At 47.4% G+C, this 22,770-nt stretch overlaps 1 pseudogene; it reads left to right on the forward strand.

Moving 5' to 3' along the window:
• Positions 1-6,202: 6,202 nt before the first annotated feature.
• LOC110589914 lies at positions 6,203-7,069 on the forward strand (annotated as a pseudogene).
• Positions 7,070-22,770: the final 15,701 nt, after the last annotated feature.

Consider the following 22,770-nt stretch of genomic DNA (forward strand, 5'->3'; position numbering starts at 1 on the left):
TGGTCCTGGCCGCCACCACTCTCTCACCCAGCCTGGGGTAGCCTCTGGGCTGGTCTCCTCTCTCCAGCACTTGCCCTTCCCCTTACCCTTCCTCCGCTCCACAGAGCCCCCAGAAGGAACTGCCAATGGATCAAGTCTTTTCTTTTTTAAAATATTTTATTTATTTATTTGAGAGAGAGAGAATGAGAGAGAGAGAGAGAGAGCATGAGTGGAAGGAAGGTCAGAGGGAGAAGCAGACACCTCACTGAGCAGGGAGCCTGATGCGGGACTGGATCCTGGGACTCCAGGATCATGACCTGAGCCAAAGTCAGTCATTTAACCAACTGAGCCACCCAGGCGCCCAGATCAAGTCTTTTCTTGACCTAAAGCCTTTGGTGGCCTCCAATTTCCAAGCCTCCTTTCCTCCTTGTGTCCTGCACCTTCTCACCCTGGGACCCTTAGAAGTCCTGGACCAGTTCCTGCTGGATCCCACATTCCCTTGTCCCTAAATGACATCCTGCCACCCTTCAGATCTCATCACAGACATCACTTTCTGAGAGAAACCTTACACAAAGCTCCATTCAGAGAACCATTCTGTTACCCAAGGTGTCCTGACCACCATGAGGGCACCTAGAGCCAAAGGGAGCAATGCACAAAGGAGCAGTTAAGAGATCTGGAGGAGAGATGGAGGGGCTTCCACATTCCTCTAAGAGAAGTCCCAGAGAAAGAAAAGGAGGAAACAATGGAGAAGCAATATATAATGGGATAATCGATGAGAATTTTCAAAAGCTAAAGATAGATTGTGATTTGGGACCTCAAATCAAAAATACACTCCAAGAAGAGACAACATAAATTAAGATAAATCTGTATGTGACTCTATGTTAATTGAACCACAGAATATGGGGGGGCCTGGGTGGCTCAGTCAGTTAAGTGTCTGCCTTCGACTCAGGTCATGATCCCAGGGTCCTGGGATGGAGTCCAGCATCAGGCTCCCTGCTCAACAGGGAGTCTGCTTCTTCCTCTACCCTTCCCCCCCTGCCTGTGATCTCTCTCTCTCTTTCTCTCTCTCTCTCTCTCAAATAAATAAATAAAATCTTTTTAAAAAGGGACTCACACATGTATATGTATGTTTGTGTGTATATGTATGTGTGTGTGTGTGTTTAAAACTGCACTCAACAAATTGGGAATATTCATGATTTTCACATACACATTCACACAAACACTAATCATGTATTAGGTCATAGAGAGAGTTTTGACAAATTAAAAAAGGAAGTATAGAGCCTATGGACCACATCTTCTGACCACAATTCAATTAAAATGGGACTCAAGAAAAAATCAATTTTTTTATACTTTGGAAATCTAAAAACTCATCCTAAATACCTCCTGAATAAAGAGGAAATTGTACTTAAAATTACAAGTGTTCAGTAACTCATGAAATTAGAGTAATACTTGTAAGATGCAAATAAAATTGCTGTCAGAAGTAAAGGTTTAGCCTTATATCATATGTTAAAAAATTAAGAAAGATTCAAAATATGCTTTTTTAAGAAGTTTTTCCTCTAATCTCTACCCCCAATGTGGGTCTCAAACTCACAACCCCAAGATCAAGCGTCGCACACTCCACCAACTGAGCCAGCCAGGGGCCCAAGAAAGATCCAAAATAAATGATCAAATAAAGGAGCCAAGAAAAGGACACCAGAGCAAAGCTAGAGAAAGTACAAAGACAGAAATAACAAAAATAGATCAGAAATAATGAGCTAGAAAATAAAGAAGAGAAAGGAATTTGAAAAAGAAATTTACAGCAGAGACTGCCCTTTCCCCCAATTCCTATTGTCTAGTCCCTACAAAGTAGTAGATTCTTGAGGAGGTGCACGGACACCCCAACCTTTGTAGCTACATATGACCCATGGCCACGACATCTGCTCGGCACCTCTGGGCCGCCCTTTCCATCTCGCTCTCCTGGCTGCCTGAAATGCAGGAGTGATGGCAGATCATACTGAGGAATGCAGAGCAACAAGACAGAAAGAGCTTGGGCCTCCAACGGCCTCCATAAAATGTAGAATTTCATGCAAACTCTTGTAGTCACTTGCAGGGGCTGCTGTAAAAAAAAATACCCAGACTGCACGCCTGGGTGTGAGAAATTAATTTCCTCACTGTTCTGGAGGCTGGAAGTCCAAAATCAAGGTGTTGGCAGGGTTGGGTTTTTTTTTTTTTAATATTTTTTTTATTATTATTTATTTATTCATGAGAGTCAGAGAGAGAGAGAGACGCAGAGGCAGAGGGAGAAGCAGGCTCCCCACCTAGCAGGGAGCCCAATGCGGGACTCGATCCCAGGACCCTGGGATCATGACCTGAGCCGAAGGCAGACGCTTAACCATCTGAGCCACCCAGGTGCCCGGGTTGGGTTTTTTTGAGACCTCTCTCCTTGGCTTATGGATGGCTGCCTTCTTGCTATGTCTTCACGTGGTCTTTCCTCCGGGTGCACATATGTCTGGTGTCTCTGTGTGTCCAGATTTCCTCTTATAAGGACACCAGTCAGGTTGGATTAGGGCCCAACCATCATCAGGTCTTCATTTTAATTTAATTGCTTCTTTAAAGGCCCCATCTTCAAATACACTCTGAGGTACTGGGAGTTAGAGCTAGAATACATTATTTTTAATTCCATTTATCACAGCAAGAAATAAAAAAAGAAATTAAAAACTACCAGACACCTAAAATAAACCCAGCAAAAGTTGTGCAAGACCTTCACGGTGCAAATTACAAAACATTATTGAAAGACTCAAAAGAATATCTGAGCGAATAAAGAATATATACCACATTCATGGATGGGAAGAGTCAATATCATAAAGGTGCAAATTCTACCCAAATTTATCTATAGATTGAAAAGAATTTCAAAAAAAAAAATCCAAAAACTCTTCTGGGAACTTGCCAAGATGCTTCTAAAAGATATAGAGAAGAGTAAAGGGCCAGATTTATTAGATAGAAAGATGTGTTATATAATTAAGGTGGTATATAGGTGCGAAGACAGACAAGACCAATCAAATTGAATGGAGAGCACAAAAGCATGTATAAATCAGTGGGGGAAGGGTGGATTCTTCAGTAAATGGTATAGAGTTACACACATGGAAACATTAAAATTATATCTCTATTTTACATCATACAAAAAGATCCATTCCAGGGAAAGTAAAGATTTAGATGTGAAAAGTAAAACTTTTCAAAGTTTACAGGAAAATATCCTTTGTGACCTTGAGGTAGAGAAGGATTTCTTAGGATCCAAAAAGCATGAACCATAAAGAAAAAAAGACTAAAGAAATTTGATCATGTTAAAATTACAAATTTCTGGGCGCCTGGGTGGCTCAGTTGGTTAAGCGACTGCCTTCGGCTCAGGTCATGATCCTGGAGTCCCGGGATCGAGTCCTGCATCGGGCTCCCTGCTCGGCAGGGAGTCTGCTTCTCCCTCTCCCACTCCCCGCTTGTGTTCCCTCTCTCGCTGTGTCTTTCTCTGTCAAATAAATAAATAAAAATCTTTAAAAAAAATTACAAATTTCTATCATTAAAGATACTATTAAGATTGTTAAAAGACAATCCATAGACTGAGAAGATATTTGCTACCCATACAAGGGATTATAATCCAGAAGAGGATGGGGAAAAACTCTTCACACAAATCAAGAAGAAAAGGACAACAATAAAACAGTAGAAAGGGAAAAAAGAAACAAAGAATATGAAGAGACAAGCTACCAAAGAAAAAACCCAAATGACCAACAAACCCATTAATCCATCTCACTAGTAATCACGTGAGAAATTGCAAAATAAAACAACAATGAGATACCATTTTACATTCATCAGCTAAGCCGAAGTTAAAGTCTGATAACACAGTTACTGATGGAGATGTAGAAAAATGAAACTCATACACGCTGGTAATAAAGTGTCAATTGATATAAGCTTTTGGAAACCAAAGTGAAGATGTTCATAGACTTTGCCCCACCTGTTCTATTTACTATCTTAAAGTAAATATCCTAGAGAGAAATCCCAGCACCTACCTGTCCTCCAGAATACATTTATGAGAATATTTATTGCAACATTGTTTAAAACAGAAGAAAAAAGCAGACACAAAATAATGTTTAGCAAAGGAGACTACATAAACAAATCAAGGTAGAATGTATAATGGAATATGATTTAGCAGTTAAAATGAATGAACAAGAGCTTCGGGTATCATTATATACATCGTGTCAATTTGCATAAATCTCAAAAATCATTAATGGTAAGCAAAAAAAAAAGTTGCAGAAGTATACATATAGTACCATACCACTTACTTAAAATGCTTTTAGGTTCAATATTTTTAGCCTAGTTTACTGAGATATAATTTACATCCAGTAAAATTTACTCTTTTTGGCATACAATTCCGTAAGTTGAATACAGAGGCATACAGTATGTGATCACCATCACAATCAAGATGTAGAATAGTTTCATCACCCCCCAAAATTCCTAGGTGCTCCTTTGTAGGTACCAAATCCTGTCCCCCTGCCCCCAAACCCTGTAATCATACTGTATGTAGCCTTTTGAGACTGGCTTCATCCACTTTCCATAATGTGTTTGAGATTCATCCATGTTATTGTGTGTATCAAGGGTTTTTGTTGCTAAATAGTATTCCATTGTATGGTTGTACCAATGTATTCATCCATTCACCAGTTAGAGTGCAATTGGATTGTTTCCAGTATGGGCAATTGTGAATAACCCTTCCGTAAACACTTGTGGACTGGTTTTTTTGCATATATAAGTTTTCATTTCTCCTAGATAAACACCCAGGAGTGGACTTGCTGGATCATCTGGTGAGTATATATTAAGTTTTATAAGAAGCTGTAGAACCATTTTCCCACTTCTCTGTACAATTTTGTATGAGAGTTCTAGAGCATCCTCAACAGCACTTGGTATTGTCAAGTTCATTTGTTTTTCAAGTCATTCTAACAGGTGTCTCGTGGTAGTTCATTGTGTTTTTAATTGCCTTTCTCTATTAGCTGAACATCATTTCATGTGGTTATTTGCCATCCCTATATCTTCTTGGCTGCACGGTGTGTTCAAGTCTTTTGACCACTTTTAATTGGGTTATTTGTTTACTTATAGAGTCTCAAGGGTTCTTTATATTCTGGATACAAGTTCTTTATCGCGTGTATTTTGCAAATATTTTTCTCCCCGTCTGTAGCTTGTCTTTCCATTTTCATAAGTGTCTTTTGAAACTCAGATGTTTTTAGGGTACCTGCCTAGCTCAGTTGGAAGAGCATGCAATTCTTGATCTCGAGGTCATGAGTTTGAGCCCCACGTTGGGTGTAGAGATTACTAAAAAAAAAATAAACTTAAAAAAAAGATAATCAGGGGCATCTGGGTGGCTCGGTCAGTTAAGCATCCAACTCTTGATTTCAGCTCAGGTCATCACCTCAGGGTCATGAGATCAAGCCCCTTTTTGGGCTCCCTCTCCCTCTGCCCTCCCTCCCTCTAAAATAAATAAATAAATAAATAAATAAATAAATAAAATCTTTTTTAAAAATCAGATGCGGGCGCCTGGGTGGCTCAGTCGTTAAGCATCTGCCTTCGGTTCAGGTCATGATCCCAGGGTCCTGGGATCGAGCCCTGCATCGGGCTCCCTGCTCAGCAAGGAGCCTGCTTCTCCCTCTCCCGCTCCCCCTGCTTGTGCTCTCTCTCTCTGTCAAATAAATAAAATCTTTGAAAACAAATAAATAAATAAAAAATCAGATGCTTTTAATTTTGATGAAAACTAATTTAGCATATTTTTCTCCAATACCCCATGGATATAGAAATTATATCTAAGGGGCACCTGACTGGCTCAGTTGGTGGAACGTGGGACTCTTGATCTCAGAGTTGTGGGTCCAAGCCCCACATTGGATGCAGAGATTACTTAAAAATAAAATTAAAAAAAAAGAAACTATACCTAAAAATTTTTGCCTAACCAAAAGTCACAAAGATTGACTCCTTTGTTTCCTTCTGGAAATATCTTAATTTTAGGTTTTGCATTTAGGTCTGGGATCCATTTCGAGTTAATCTTTGTGTAAGTTGTGAGATATAGGTAATCATGGTTATTTTTATTGCTTCTTATATTTTTTTATATGGATGTCGTTGTTCCAGCACCGTTTGTTGACATGATGACCATTCCTCCAGTGAACTGGAGAGTCTGAGTCTGGAGAACTCCAAGTTTTCTTTCCCATCTTGCAAGATGGTGGGCGAAAAAGCTGAGAAGCCGGATACTGAGGAGAAGAAACCTGAAGCTAAGAAGGCTGATGCCAGTGGCAAGGCTAACAAGGGTAACCCCAAGGCTAAAAAGCCAAAGAAGGGGAAGACCCACTGCAGCCGAAACCCTGTCCTTGTCAGAGGAATGGGCAGATATTCCCAGTCAGCTATGTATTCCAGAAAGGCCTTGTACAAGAGGAAGTATCCGGCAGCTAAATCCAGGGTTGAAAAGAAAAAGTAGGAGAAAGTTATTGCTACTGTCACAAAACCAGTTGGTGGTGACAAGAACGGTGGTAACCGAGTGGTTAAACTTCGCAAAATGCCTAGGTATTACCCTAATGAAGATGTGCCTTGAAAGCTGTTGAGCCACGGCAAAAAACCTTTCAGTCAGCACGTGGGAAAGCTGCGAGCTAGTATCACTCCCGGGACCATTTTGATCATCCTCACTGGGCGCCACAGAGGCAAGAGGGTAGTTTTCCTGAAGCAACTGAGCAGTGGCTTGCTGCTTGTGACCGGACCTCTGTCTCTCAATCGAGTTCCTCTGCGTAGAACACACCGGAAATTCGTCATTGCTACTTCTACCAAAATTGACATCAGCAGTGTGAAAATCCCCAAACATCTCACTGATGCTTCCTTCAAGAAGAAGAAGCTGCGTAAGCCCAGACACCAGGAGGGTGAGATCTTCGACACCGAGAAAGAGAAATACGAGATTACAGAGCTGCGCAAGGTTGATCAGAAAGCTGTGGACTCGAAAATTCGGCCAAAAATCAAAGCTGTTCCTCAGCTTCAGGGCTACCTCCGCTCTGTGTTTTCTCTTACAAATGAAGTTTACCCTCACAAATTGGTGTTCTAAATTTCTTACAAAGAACGTAATTAAATAACTGAAAAAAAAAATCAACTGACCGTATTATGTGCATGATCTAGTTCCGGTTTATAAAGTTTCAAAACGTGAAAAACAGGATAGGGCTTTACCTGTTGGGGAGAACGAGTGAGCAATTTAGATAGATAAAATTGTGTGATTTTTTTTCAAAGTATTTTAGCCATTCTAGCGGAGCTGTGGTTGTCAGAGGTGAGGTTCCCCAGGAAACAGACTCAGAAATGGTGTTCAGCACACAGAATGTTCATTAACGAGTGCTCTTGAGATCAACACCTGTTGGAAGGAAGGAAGCAGGAGCAAAAGAGGGAGGACGTGTGCCTCCCCTAGCCTCAGAGGGAGCATCAGAGCCGGAATGGCCCATCACACTTGTCCCCAGTTAGCCAAAATGGCAGGTGGGACCACATACACTGAGGCCACGAATGCATGGAAGGTGGTCTGAACAGCGCGCCTTTGCAGATAATCATAGCTGGGGGATGCTTGGGGTTTTAACTTGCATCTCCCTGCTAAAAATGAGGTTGAGCCCCTTTTCATATGCTTACTGATCATTTTGGATGTACAGTCTGTGAAAAGGTGATGAAGTGACTTGGGGCCTTACTGAGACACAGAGGGACCTCTCTGGAGCATCGGCCTCTGCACGTAGCACCTGGAAGCAGCCTGGAAAGCACTGGAAAATCCAAAACCCAGTCTCCCATTTCCATGCTTTTCCCGCTCATAAAATAACTGGGATTCTGGCCAGGGGTGGAGGCTAAGAATCGAGGAGAGGGTGTCCTGGCTTTAATCTAAACCCTGGCCCTCCAAAAATGAAGGATATCTAGTCCATTCCAGAGGACTGGTGAAGTGGCCCCCATGGGGCTATCAGGGAGAAAGACCCAAGAGCTTCCCAGGATGAGACTCCCGCTGCAGGAAGAGAAGTGTCAGACCCAAGTAGACAGTGCCAGATCAGTCCCTCCGGTTGATCCTGGGCCCAGCCCCAGGGATCCAGGTCTGAGTCCCAGGGAAGGAGAATGCGTGAGAACACGGGAAGAACTCTGTATCCGTTGTCTACTGCAGTGAAACACACCGTGCCAAACTCAGTGGTTTCAAACAACAAAACATTTCGTTTACCTATGAACTTAAGGTTTGGGCAAGGCTCCATGGGGACAACTCACCTCTGCTACAGGTAGCAACAGCTGGGGAACGTTCCCTGGGACCAGCAGCAAGTACAATTTCCTCCGAGAACTTTGGGTCTTGGGGCTCCATTTCACTACCCAATGACAACTTCCAATTATTGATCATCTACCTGGCGCGAGGCGCTGTCCTTAATCTTACCACACCCCAGCCACGGTGGTGTTATCATCCCCATTCTGCAGATGATAGAATGGAGGCTTCAGGAGAGTAAGTGATCTGCTTGGGGATACACATGAAGGAAGCCACAAGATTGGGGCTGCCCAGAGCTGCATGCCACCTCCCACTGGGGGCTGGGCAGCTCCAGTGGAGAAGTTCATGACAACACGCTGGGTGCACAGGGCCTCCTGAGCCTTCCCCCTCTGCGGGCCTGGGGCAGGGAGGATGCCTGACCTGCTCACTCTGTTTGGGAGTTGAACAGTAAATTAAAGGGCTTCATTATCTCATTTGAGAGTGCCATAAAACACTCTGGAAAGGTTGGAGCATTAACCGCAATCAAGTTCTGAAAGGCTCTGGATCCCTGGAAGGAACATCCCCTGATAAATTGCTCTTTTCACTGCGACGTGGCTAATGTGTCACCAGCCAGCCCAGCATCTTTGCAAAGGATTTTAAAGAGAGCAGATTCCCTCCCAAGAGAGAAAATCCTCCTTCCAATGTCCAAAAGGGTGCCCTGGACCCAGCTCCCTCTCCCACGATCTGCGGAGAAGGATCTCGGGGGCTGCTTTGGATCTGGGGTCACCCGGGAACCCCCAGGATCCACCCCCCACATGCCAGTTGCCAGTCATCCCACAAGCCTTGAATGAACGTCACTGTGAGGAAAGGCACACGCCGTCCTAATCCTGCCCTCCCTGACTTTACAATCCAAACTTGGCTCTGTGTGAGATCCCCGGGATTCGGTTATGATTTTTCCGACAGCCATCCTGGGCCAGGCAGCCATCCAGAGACTTGCAATTTAGTGATCGTGAAACTGAGGCACAATTTACTCAAAAATCACACCTTCAGAATCTCAGGCCCTAACCCTTTCCAGAATCGGTTCCCAGGACACTAAAGAGCTGGAGTAAGGCCAGCCTCAGAAACAGGCAAAATGATAATCATAATCACAAGTGATACCTGTTGGGCATTTCCCATTGGTCAGGCCTGGCCTCAGCACCCGCCCACACCACCCCGAATCCTTACAACAAGCCCTATTTACAGATAAGGAAACTGAGGCCCAGGAGTGTGAGTGATAAGGACATGGAGGCCCCTCCTCCTCTGTCTTCCACAGTGTCGACCTTTGGTTTCTTAGAGGCTACACAGGCTGTCCTCAGTCACAGATTATGACAAAAAAGGACAAAAGCTGGAGGGGCACAGGCTGAGGAGTTTGTAGGAAGGGGGAGGAGGCAGGAGGAGGCCATGAGAGGAAATGATGCGTGATGGGGTGAGAGAGAGAAGGAAAGACTTGGTGGCCCCCTGCCCTGCCCTAGCCCTGCCCAGTGACGGCACAAGAAAGGGGATGGTGTCCCTGCTGTCACCACGGTGAGTTCAATCAGTGAGTGTTCCTTAGGTACCTCTAGGAGCTCGGTCCTGGCATTGGCGCTTGTGAGACCCAAGGAAAGCTGTATCCAGAACTTCCTCTTCTCCTAACCTCCCCTAGCCTCTGCCTTGCCGTCTGCAGAATGGTCGTATGAATCCCTGCCTCTCTGGAGGATCCGATGTAACAACACACATACAGGCACCAAGGAGAAGCCCTGGACACACCCATTTCTTTCCTCTCCTCCTTCACCGAGGGGAGCCATCAGATGGGGAGTCGTAGAGAGTAGGGGCCACAGGCTGCCAAAGGGCTGTTCCTCCATGCATTCATGCATTCGACAAATATTTACTGAGCATCTCCTGTGTGTCAGAAACAGCACTGGGTGCCTTCTTAAAGGCATTCTTTCATTTAATCCCCCACATATGCACACTCACACTCTGTGAGAGAGACACCGTTATGCCCATTTTACAGATAAGGAAACCAAAGCAGAGAAAAAAGATGTAACTAGCACAGCACAAAAGGGAGTAGAGGCCAAAATCCAGCTCAGCCTGGCTCTCTATGATGCAAGGTTGGTTGGTTGGTTAGTTGGTTGGTTAGTTCGTTGGTTGGTTGGTTGGTTGGTTGGTTGGTTGGTTGGTTAGTTCGTTGTTTGGTTGGTTGGTTGGTTGGTTGGTTGGTTGGTTGGTTGGTTGATTGGTTGGTTTTCTGTATCCTATACTCTACTATGGTGGAGCTGAGTCATGCCTAGTGTCTAAGTACAGATTTGCAGCTGAGAGGCTGGCATCTGGTCCCTCAGTCTCCTGGCCCTGGGAGCAACAGGGAAAGAAGACCCTGCCCCGAGATCAGGATAATGGCTGGTGAGGATTAAGCTATGACTGTTTACATTAAGCCAGTCTACTGCACTTTGGGGACTGGTAATCCTTTGTTATGGGGGTGCGAGGGAGTGCGTGGGAAGGGCATCTCCAGCAAAGAATCAGAGCAATCTCTTCTTCCTGCAGCCCTGTGGAAAGTGTGAGAAAGGGAGGTGGCTGAGGCCTGGCCCCCCTCAGAATAGGCCAAGGGGACAGGCATTTGATTGGGCTCCTTCTCTGCTCAAGAACCTTAGTGACTCCCCATGGTCCTCAGCGTTGTTTGTCAAACACAGGGGAGGAGATTCAAGGTCAGCTCACCTAGGGACTAGAGAAAGATCTAGAAAGAACCTGAGCCCCAGAAAAAGATACCTCTTGCCCACATTAAGTTCTTTTGACCCTCCCTCTCTTCTTTTTTCCACCCCCACCACACTTAAGCAGCCCAGAGCCTCCACACCCAGGACTCACCCCCTCCTAGGACCCTGAGTAGGTTGGGGGTCTCTGGGCTCCAGGGAAAGTCTAAACCCAGACTTTAAGGAGCCCCCACACTTGGCTCTTACCCCCAACTTCCCAAATCTAACCTCCCACCAGAGACCTCTCTACGACTCCTGACCATCACTTAACTCCTGTGGCCTCTTTCCCACTGTGGGGAACTGTCGGAAAAGTGGGAAACTCACTGCCTCCGAAAGCAGCCCATCACCCACTTCTAGTTCCTGTGTTCACTCTGCATTCTTCCCGTGGGCTCTTCTTCCAGATCTTTACCGGCAGGCTGCTTGGTCCTGACCTCAGAGCGTCCAATCCCCATCAAATCACACTGGTTTATTGTCTTCAGAGCGTGTGCACATCTTTACTTGTTTCTTGGCAATAACCTCCCCCACCGCCCAACTAGAACGTGTGTCTCGCTCATCTGTGAGTCCCCAGCAGGGCCCCTCCGTCCCTCAGCTCAGAACTTGCCCTTGACAGCAGCCTTCTGAGTCAGAGGAACAGACACACGTGAAGAAGGTCTTATCAGCCGGTCACTCCTCATGTGACTACCCGAGGTGGTCACATGCCTTTGCACTTACCGGGTGCCACACGGGTTACAAAGGGCTCCCGCCAGCACCCTTTCCAGCTCTTTGGGGTGACACTATTGTCCCCATCTTACAGACATAGAAACTGAGGCCCTGAAAGGGCCCCTCTGGCAAAGGGGGGACTCCAGTCCAGAGGCACAGATTTGCCTCCCAGCCCAGATTCTCCCTACCACACCAGCAGACTTACAGAACATTCTGTCGTCTGTTTCGCAAATCTAAGCCACGGGCGTGGAAAAGTCAGAGCCTGTTCCCCCCTGAGGACAAATCCCCAAAGGGGATCTCAGGTCTGTTTTGAGCAATGGCGGCATGGGATCGTAGACTTGAAAGGAGGGCTTAAGATCTTCCAGGCCACTCCCTTCCATTTTACAGATGGAGAAACTGCGTCTTGCCCCACCAGCAATGCTTCCCCCTGCCTCCATTCATTCATGCCATTGTTCATTCAATAAACACTTAGTGGGACCAGACCTAGTGTTCCAGGCTCTGAGGCTACAGCCCCGAGCCGGGCAGACAGAACCCACATCCCTGGCCCCAAGCCAGTGATAAAGAAATATGGTGAATGGGCTGATGGGCAATGGAAAGACCACCTTCTTTCCCCTCTGCGGACCTGGGCACATGTGAAAGGAAGGGGACAGGGAGAAGGCAAAGCTGGATGACCCAAGTAGAGCCCAGGGCCCCAGTGGCTTGTGACCTATGCAGTCACTCGCTTGGTGGCAGGCTCTGCTCGGGCCATTTCGAAATCCTTCATGATTTCCGAAACAAGGGCCCTGCACTTTCATTTGGCACTGGGTCCCACAAGTTATGTAGCTGGTCCCAAACTGGCAGATGAGGAAATGAGGCACAGAGAGGTCAGTCACTTGCCCGAGGTCCACACAGCTTGTGAGCAACAGAACTCGGATTGAAACCCAGGCCCTCCGGCCCCCGATACCAGGGCCTCACGTCAAACATGGCGCCGCCACACTGTCACAGAAAAGAGATCCCTTCAGACAGGCTGTTCTTATTGTCCAGAGAAGTCTTAGCCGAACTTGAGAGAGAGCAAAGCTTTCCTAGCAGGTCGTTCTGAAGGAAGAAGGGCCTCACGTGGGCCCATGAGGTGGGAGCCACGAGACATGGAGCGAGCCATCCTTTCAGGCCGCTCGAGCAAACAGCTGGTGTGAGGCCAACCCCGAGAAGAGAAAGGTAAAAGCGAAGTGGCCTCTGTCCTCGCAGAACTAACAAATTAGCCGAGGTAAAGTGGCCAGCTCCCGTGGGCATGGGACAACTTGAACCTCAGGGGGGGGCGTGGGGGAGGGGCTGCAGGGAGGGTCACAGCTACATACACTTGGAGGGGGTACTCTGTGTCTGGCACTGTGCTGTGTGCTTTCCAGCATTATCTTGGGTCCTCACTGCAACCCACAAGACAGGATCTCTTATCCAGTTCTGCACACGAGGAACGGAGTGTGTGCCCAGAGACTGAGAAACTAGTCCCAGACTGGAGCTCAGGCAAATCTGACATCAAACAAAGACCACGTTCTAAGTAAGTCCACAGCCTCGCCTGATGCACAGAGGAGGGGCAGGCCTGGAAAGGTCATGGAAGGCTTCCCAGAGAAGGTGACACCAGAGGTCAAATAAAGATGTGTCTGTCAGTCCGTGCAAGGGGCCAGAGGCAGGGAGAGCATATGTAGGAGGGAGGGAGGTGTTCTTGATGGAGGATAGAGTATGGGGCTGATTGGTGGTCGATAGGGCTAAAGGAGTGAGAGGAGACCACACCACAGTGAGCCTTGAAGGCCTTGTGCACAGCTTAGTTGCAAACAACAGAGTCCATTCTGGTCCCATAGAAAAGGAATTTATTTTTAAATCTTGACCAATCTGTCACAGCCAAGAGGAGCCTGAGGAGACATGATACAACAATGAAATGTCATGTGGTTTCAGGGATGGGATCTTGGGAGAGAAAAGGGATGTTAGGTAAAACCTAGGGAAATCTGGGGGCACCTGGCTGGCTCAGTCAGTGGAGCGAGCAACTCTTGATCTCAGGGTTGTGAGTTTGAGCCCCAGGGTGAGTATAGAGATTACTTAAAAATAAAATCTTTAAGGGGCACCTGGGTGGTTCAGTCATTAAGCCTTCGGCTCAGGTCATGATCCCAGGGTGCTGGGATCGAGCCCCACATCAGGCTCCCTGCTCCACAGGAAGCCTGCTTCTCCCTCTCCCACTGCCCTGCTTGTGTTCCCTCTCTCGCTGTGTCTCTCTCTGTCAAATAAATAAAATCTTTTTTAAAAAATTTAAAAAAAAAATCTTAAAAAAAAACTAGGGAAATCTGAATAAAGCATGGGCTTTAGTTAATGGTAATGTATCAATATTGGTTCATCAATCGCAACAATATCTTGGGTGCAGGATACTCAGGAACCCATGTACTCTCTTCCCAATTTTCCTGTGATTTCAAAACTGTTCTAAAATGAAGAGTATGATCTTAAACTGGATGAAGGAGATCCAAGGGGACAAACTTCCAGTTATAACATAACTCACTACTAGGGACATAATGTACAACATGATACACAGGGAAGTTAAGAGCCAACCCTAAGAGTTCTGATCACAAGGGAAAAGACATTCTTTTTCCTTTTCTTTTTTTCTATCTATAGGAGATGATGCATGCTAACTAAACTTACTGGGGCAATCATTTCACAACGTATGTAAGTCAAATTATTATGCTGTACATCTTAAACATATATACCTCTGTACATGAACTATAGCTCAATAAAACTGCGGTGGTGGGGCGCCTGGGTGGCTCAGTCAGTTGAGTGTCCAACTCTTGATCTCAGCTCAGATCTTGATCTCAGGGTCGTGAGTTCAAGCCCTGCATTGGGCTCCACCCTAGGCATGGAGCCTACTTAAAAAAAATCTTCAGTGGAAAAGAGTACATTTTCGAAATATTGAGTAAGTTGCCTAGAACTAAACACACACATACCACACACATGATTACATGTAAAATTGTGGAAATCCAAATAAGCTGAGTGGATTGTATCAGCGTCAATTTCCTGGGTGTGGGATTGTACTGTTATTTTTATAAGATATGACTATGGGTGGAAACTGGGTGGAGGGTACAGGGGACCTCCCCGTATTATTTCTTTTCTTTTCTTTTTTTTTTTTTTAAGATTTATTTATTTATTTTGGAGAGAGAGAGTGAGCACGGTGGGGAGGGGTAGAGGGAGAAGGAGAGAGACTCTCAAGCAGATGCCCTGCTGAGCTCAGAGCTCAAACCAGGGCTCGATCTCACAACCCTGAATTTAACTGCCTGAGCCCCCCAGGCACTCCCTCCCCATATTATTTCTTACAACTGCATGTGCATCTACCATTCTCTCAAGATAAAAAACTTAATTTAAAAAGATTAAGAACAGGGGCACCCCGGGGCACCTGGGTGGCTCAGTCGTTAAGCGTCTGCCTTCGGCTCAGGTCATGATCCCAGGGTCCTGGGATCGAGCCCCGCATCGGGCTCCCTGCTCGGTGGGAGGCCTGCTTCTCCCTCTCCCTCTCCCCCCGGCTTGTGTTCCCTCTCTCACTGTATCTCTCTCTGTCAAATAAATAAATAAATAAAAAGAAAGAAAGAACAGGGGCACCTGACTGGTTCTGACTGAAGAGCATGCGACTCTTGAACTTGGGGTTGTGAGTTCGAGCCCCACGTGGGGTGTAGAGACTACTTAAAAATAAAATCTTCAAAAAAAGAAAAGATTAAGAACAGAATCTTTGGGGGAGCTGGAGAAACAGGGTTTAGGCTGAACCTGCAGACCCTTGTCCGTACCATGGGGCAGAACTTCCACAAGCCACACCTTCTCCTAGGGACCTCACCTTTCTAAGTGGTGGGTGTTTCCAAAAATGACTGCACAGGGGCGCCGGGGTGGCTCAGTCAGTTAAGCGTCTGACTCTTGGTTTCTGCTCAGGGCATGACTTCAGGGTCGTGGGATCGAGCCCCATGTCGGGCTTTTCGCTCAGCATGGAGTCGGCTTGGGATCCTCTCTTTCCTTCTCCCTCTGCCCCTCCCCCCAGCTCGTCCTCTAAATAAACAAATAAATGGATAAAATCTTTTTTAAAAAATGGCTAACTAAGAATTCCATCTAACTCACTCTTCAGGGTGACTTTGTCACTCCTCCACCAAGGGGTGAAGCCTAGGACCCCTCCCCTCTTCTTGACTCAAGCCGGGCTTGTGCCTGTTTTGACCAAGAGGATACCACAAAAGCGACCCCATGTGGCATCTGAGGTTAAAAAAAGGCCATATGGTTTCTACCTGACTCTCGCGGAACACTGCCTCTGGAGTTGCTCCCTATGGGAGTCCAGCCTCCACGCTGTGAGAAGCCCAGGCTACGCAAAGGAGGGCTCTGGTTGACAATCCCAGCTCAGCCTATCCAGGCACTAGACATGTGAGGGCACAGACCTCCAGATGATTCCAGCCCCCAGGCCCTCAAGTCACTCCCAGGATCCAAGGTCTCCAGGTGAAGTCCAGCTCGATACCTTGGAGCCAAGCCTAACTGTGCCCACATTCCCCATCTGCATTCCCAACCTGCAGAATTTGTGAGTTCGGAGCAAATCGTTGTTCTACTCTGCTAAGGGTGGGCTGTGTGTTACACAGCGGTAATCACCAGGACGAATCCTGCCGCCTTCCTACAGCTGCACGTGCCCCTGCTGGGCTTCCGAGCCCGGGTCTGTGCCCGAGTCTGCGCCCGTCTTGCACTGGTCTGATAGGCCTGCCCACAGCCATGAGGAAGGCTGTAGAAGCTTCTACTTTGTGAAAGCAGGACTCATAACGTGGGAAATTGCCCAAAATATAAATTGTCCATGGTGGTCGATAAAGGCCACCGTGGACAGACGACCGCTAGGTCCAGCCCAAGAGCTTTGGCTCCACATGTGGGCTAAGGGTATAGCCAGTGACAGAAATGACCTCACCCGTCCCCCAGAACTTCTACGAGACTCCAGACCCTACCATCTTGCTCATGTGCTGACTTCTCTTCTTTGAAGGCAACGGCTGTCCAGCTCGAGATTTTGCCATCATCTCCTGGAGGGCTTGTTACACAGAGACCCGAGGGCCCCAGCCCCGGAGTTTCTGACTGAGCAGGTCCTGGACGGGGCCCAAGAGTTTGCATTTCTTTTTTTTTTTAAAGATTTTATTTATTTATTTGAGAGAGAGAGAGAGACAGCAAGAGAGGGAACACAAGCAGGGGGAATGGGAGAGGGAGAAGCAGGCTTCCCGCGGAGTGGGGACCCCGATGCGGGGCTCGATCCCAGGACCCTGGGATCATGACCTGAGCCAAAGGCAGATGTTTAACGACTGAGCCACCCAGGCGCCCCAAGAGTTTGCATTTCTAACAAGCACCCAGGTGCTGCTCTTTCTCAGATGGAGTTTGAGAAGTGGGTGCAGAGGCTTCGGGGTGATGGTTTTCAACCCTGGCTGCACACTGGTAATCACGGAGGAACTGGGGGGCGGGGGGCGGGAATGCCCGATCCCACTCCAGATCAATAGAATCAAAAGCAGCCCTAGTGAGAGCACTTCTCAACCTGTGGAGAGGGGCCAGAACCTTCTCTGAAGGGGGTGGACATTGTAGGTGCTCATCCTCTGGAGAGGACGTGGGTTCTTAAGCTTAGGAACTCGAGGTAAAGGCCACGCTAGGCCCCAGCCAGGCAGAATGAGAAGTCCTGCCTATATTTGGGCATCGCTTTCTTGGGAGCGGAGACTCTAGACTTAAGTGGAAAAGGGGTTCCTGGCATCCACACTCTCTCACCCCACCCCACCACAGCGGGACGATTGAGGCCTGGGGGTCGATAAAGAACAGAGGCCCAGGCTCGTCGAAGCAGGAGACGGCCTGGGCCTGGGTGTTTCTACCTCCAGTGATTCCGACACCAACCACAGCCCAAGAACTAACTGCTCTAGAAAAGCGCCGTCCAAGAAAATATAATGCAAGCCATATGGCCTTTGGAAGTTTTAAAAAGTAAAAAGAAACAGATGAAATCAATTTAATAATATATTTTATTTAACCCAATATCTAAAATATTATCGTTTTGACATGCAATCAATATAAAAAAATTATTGGGATATTTTGCATTCTTTCTCCTATGCCAAGCCTTTGAAAGTCAGGGTATACTTTACATTTATTGCACATCACAGTTTGGATGCTTAACTTTCACCTACAATACTTGATCTGGGTTTTAGATTTCATAGATTTCCATAACCAAGTTGTTTCAAAGTCGTGTGATCAACGTGTCCCGGTTTACTCCTGGTTTTAAAACTAAAAGCCCCAAGTCCTGAAATCCTCCTCAGTCCCAGAAAAAAGAGGAGTTAATCAGGCTATTCCAAACATACTTGAACTTTTTTTTTTTAATGTTTATTTATTTAAGTCATCTCTACACCCAAGATCTACACGCTCGAAATCACAACCCAAAGATCAAGAGTTGCACTCTCTTCCCACTGAGCCAGCCAGGAGCCCCTTGAATGCTTTCTAATAATGGAATCAAGTAGCATTTTTTATTTTTATTTTTTTAATTTAATTTAATTTTACTTTATTATGTTATGCTAGTCACCATACAGTACGAGTAGCAGTTTTTAAATTTAAATTAAAATGAAGTGAAATTCAGACTTCAGTGTCTCATGGTACTAGCCACATTTCAACTGCCCAATAGCCATATGTGGTTAATGGCCACCATATTGAAAATGGTGCATCTAGGAACCAGAAAGTGCCTTCCCTTTTACATACAACCAGCTGTGGAGGATCCGAGCTTGGTTTTCTTAAGAGAGCTGTGGTTTCCTCCTGGCCCTTAAAGGGCGTTAGGCAGAGGAGTTACAGGGGAGTAGGGTCACAGAGTAGAACAGCTACCCTGAGAACATTATGTGGACAGAATGGGCATTAGGACCTTTAGGACAGGGGAATTATGATCTGACATGGGATCGTGATGGTCAGTGTGGAGAGAGATGCTGGATTAGAGATATATGGTATATAATAAAATCATTAGGACTTGGTGATTGATCAGATATAGGGGTTGGGGAGTGGGGAGGCGCCTGGGTGGCTCATCAGTTAAGCGTTCAACTCTGGATTTCGTCTCTGGTCATGATCTCAGCTCCAGTCATGATCTCAGCGTCATGAGATGGAGCCCCACGTCAGGCGCCCACACTGGAGTCTGCTTAAGATTCTCTCTCTCCCTCTCCCTCTGCCCCTCCCCACCTTAAAAAAATCTATCTATCTATCTATCGATTGATCGATCGGGTTGGGGGAACAGGAAGCGAGAGGTAGCAATCTAGGATGATTCCCCAATCAACTTCCTCCGTTCTCCACCCCCACGTTGATTCCAGGGTGTTCCAGTTACCAATTGCTGCTTACCCAACCATCTCAAAATGGTTGGCTTAAAGCAACAATACATATTTTATTATTACCTCTCAGAGTTCTAGAGGCTGGGCTCAGCAGGGTGGTTCTTGCTTGGCGGGGGGGGGGGGTCTCTCATGCATTTGTGTCATACAAAGACTTCCTTACACATCTGGTAGTGATGCCGGCTTCTAGCTGGAACCTCAGTGGGTCTGTTGGCTGGAGTACTGCCGTGGGCCAAATTGTGTCTAGTATCCCCAAAGTTCAAATGTTGAAGTCCTAACCCCCAGTACCTCAGAATGTGACCATATTTGGAGGGAAGCCCTTGAAAGAGGTGATTAAGTGGGGTCATTAGGGTGGGCCCTAATCAATATACAGGTGTCCTTATAAGAAGAGGAGATTAGGATACAGATACACACATAGAGGAAGACCATGTGAAGACACAGGGAGAAGACAGACCTCTACAGGCCAAGGAGAGAAGCCTCAGAAGGAACCAACTCTGCCAACATCCTGATCTCGGACTTTGAGCCTTCAGGTTTGTGAAACAATACATTTTTGCTGTGTAAGTCCCAGCCCAGTCTGTGGTAGTTTGTTACACAGCCCTACCCAACCAATACCAATGCCTACCTGTGGTCTGTGTGGCCCATGCTTCCACACATCATGGCAAAATGGTTCCAAGGGAGAGCATCCCAAGAGGACCAGGTGTAAACAGTATCACCTGTCAGGACTTAGTTTCAGAAGTCACAGTCCTGCTCAAATTCAAGGGGAGGGAACATAGACTCACCTCCTAACGGGATGATTAGCATGTCGCAGGAAAAACATGGAGGATGGAAGATCTTATTGCTGCCATCTTGGAAAATACAGCGTGCCACACCAGGCTGGTAACTCGAGGAAAGAGGCCTGGTGTCCTTCACCAAGACAGGGATTCCAGGAGGAAGGGGAGAAGGTCGGAGGTGAGTCAGACAGTGAGGTCAGGTTCGAACAGGTTGGGTTGGCAGAGCCTGTCAACATTTAGATGGAGGTAGCCAACTCCTAGGAAGCTAGATACATGAATCAGGGCCTCAAGAACATATTCTGACCGGGAACTGTCAATTTGGGGACCATCGACATATTAGAAGCCAGAGACTAAGTCCACCCATAGAGTGAGAGAAGATGAGGGTTGAATTATCTATTGCTATATAATAAACCACTCCAAATCTTAGTGGCTAAAAACGACTATTTGTTATTTTTCTACAGGTTGGCTGGGTAATTGCTCTTCTGGTTTCACCTGTCTCACTCAGGAGGCTGCATTCATCCGGGACAGTGAGCTGGAAGGTCCAAGAGGGTCTCACTCTCATGTCAGGTAGTTGAGGCGAGCTGTCCGCAGGGAAGAGCAGAACACTCGGGCCCCTCCTTCCCTGTGGTCTTTCATCCGGACTTCTCCACAGTGCAGTGGTTCTCAGGGCAGCATTCTAAGTGGGTGAGTCCCAGTGTACAGGACTTATCAGGCACATTGGCCAAAAAGGTCCTATAGCCAAACCAAAGTCAGCGCGGGATGCCTTACCAGGGGGCACGATTCACTGGCAGCCGTTACGGTAAAAATGCACTACAGGAAGGAACACCAACTGGGCCTCCATTCGTTTTAGGGTTGGGCAGAGAAGAAACCACAGATGGCAAGTTGGAAGAACCAGAGGGGGACCAGAAGGGTACGGCGCTAAGGAATTGAGGGAGAGGAGTGAATTCCACTGGGAAAATGCCACGCCAGCACTTAACTTGCGTGACGTCGAGGTGCATGTCTCACCCTAGTCCCAGCCTGAAAATATCCCCTGGATTTGGCAACCCACAGGGCCGTCTCTGTAACACCTCAACTTTGATTTCTGGAGTTGTTTCACAAAAATCGGAAGCACCAATTGTGCAAGACAAAGCCATACCGTCAAATTTGCAAACGTTACGATGGTCTGGCTTGACCAGCAGAAAACCCACAGGGTTGTCAAATGCTTTCGACCGAGACCACAGTAAGAAACACCTTTGTATGAAGATCCACCACGTGGGCACACGTGGACACACAGGCCAAAATTCAAGTTTCCTGCAACTTAGAAAACATAGTGGTAACCTACCCTTGCGAAGTGCAAAGCTCTGTGCCATTTTCTATTCTTGTTTTGTTTTGTCTTTAATGCTAGTCGGCCCTGCTAAATTGATTTCACCATCTGCTCATGGGGCATGGCCTACAGATTAAAAAATACTGACTGAGGCCACCCAGTGCAGAAGTCAGAATGCGGACCGAGTCCTACCTTTAGTCTTGTTTGCTTGGTTTCACCTGTTGGTGGTTTCTGTGGTTGTTTTTTTGTTTTTTGTTTTTTTTTAATAACTGTCTGATACCCAACTGGTTCATACATCACTGTTACTTGCCTGGGCCCTGAATGCATTTCTGTTTGGGCCTTCTAGACCCCTAGACTCTAAAAGAATAGGGTTTGTATTTATGCACTCCATGAATATTGAAACGCCTGTCTCTCACAGGTCAGTCACACCGCAAGCACTGGGAATACAGCAGAGAACAGACAAAAATCATGGAGCTGAGATTCTGCAAGAGGGAGACAGACATGGAGCCTTCATGGAGCTGAGATTCTACAAGAGGGAGACAGACAAACCAAAACAAACAAACCAAAAAAGTAAATATATTCTTTATTAGAGGGTGATAAATTCTTTAGTGAAAACAAAGCAGTAAGGGGATCAGCCTGCTCTAAGAGCTACCAGATTGCAGGCTTCACACCCCTTTGTGGAAATGAGGGAGCCTCATATGTTCCTACCTAACAGAGGCGGTCTCAGAAAGAGAATGTGGGAGGGCATCGCTGGAGTTTTCCCCCCAAAAGAGCCTTCCCGGACTGCCCCAGCAGGTAAACCTGACCCATCCTGTCCCCAGATTACTCTGCCGAAGAGCGAGGCACCAGCAACTTTAACCTAGACCATTTCAAACCAGCCAGCCACTAAGGGGATCCGTTGCTAGGCCATGGTCACGGCACACTGGACCCGGGGTGGGAAGCCCTTCGGATTATTTCGGATTGTTCACTAATTCGGCCGTCGCAGTCCCCGTCACCCTCTCTCGCGCGGGCTAAATGGCCACCTCATTAGATCTGCACACATGACCCCTCTCGACCGGACTCCTGGTGACGACGCCTGCCTTATCTCTTGCCTCTCCTCCCTCACATTTTCCGCTCCAGCAAAGCCAAACACAGCACAGTGGGGGCTTTCACGCTTCTGTGCTTTGGACACGCTGTTCCTTCTGCCTGGAAGGCCTCGGGCCTCCAGCCCCGCGCCCCGCCCCCCGCCCCGGCGAGCTCCCATTCATCCTTCAGAACCCAGCCTGGATGACCCTTCCTCCAGGAAACTCCCCCCCCTCCCCGCCCAGATCCCCTCGGCCCCACCTCTGTCCGCAGCACCCATGTCTGTTTTGCTTCTCGGCGCTTTAACCACCGATTTCTCCAAATCTCTCCCCTCCCAGATCCGGGCCTCCTCCGGCGCCGGAGCTGTGTCGGCTGCTCGCTTGCACCCCGGAGGGCGGGGTCCCGAGCTCGGAACGAGAGCTCGCGGCTAGGCCCAAGCCGCTCCCCGCCCCCCTGCCGCCCCCCTCCCTGCGGCCCGGGCAGGCGCCCGCGTTCCTGCTTTCCGCGGGCGCCCGGCCGGCCCCTCGCGCGGCCGCCCAGCCCCCGACAGCCCCGGCCGGCGGCTCCCGGGCCGCGCGCAACTACAAGTCCCGGCACGCCCCGCAGCGGCCGCGCATGCCCAGCGGGCCGG

This window comes from Neomonachus schauinslandi, chromosome 5 (assembly GCF_002201575.2).
Source record: "Neomonachus schauinslandi chromosome 5, ASM220157v2, whole genome shotgun sequence".
NCBI lineage: Eukaryota > Metazoa > Chordata > Mammalia > Carnivora > Phocidae > Neomonachus > Neomonachus schauinslandi.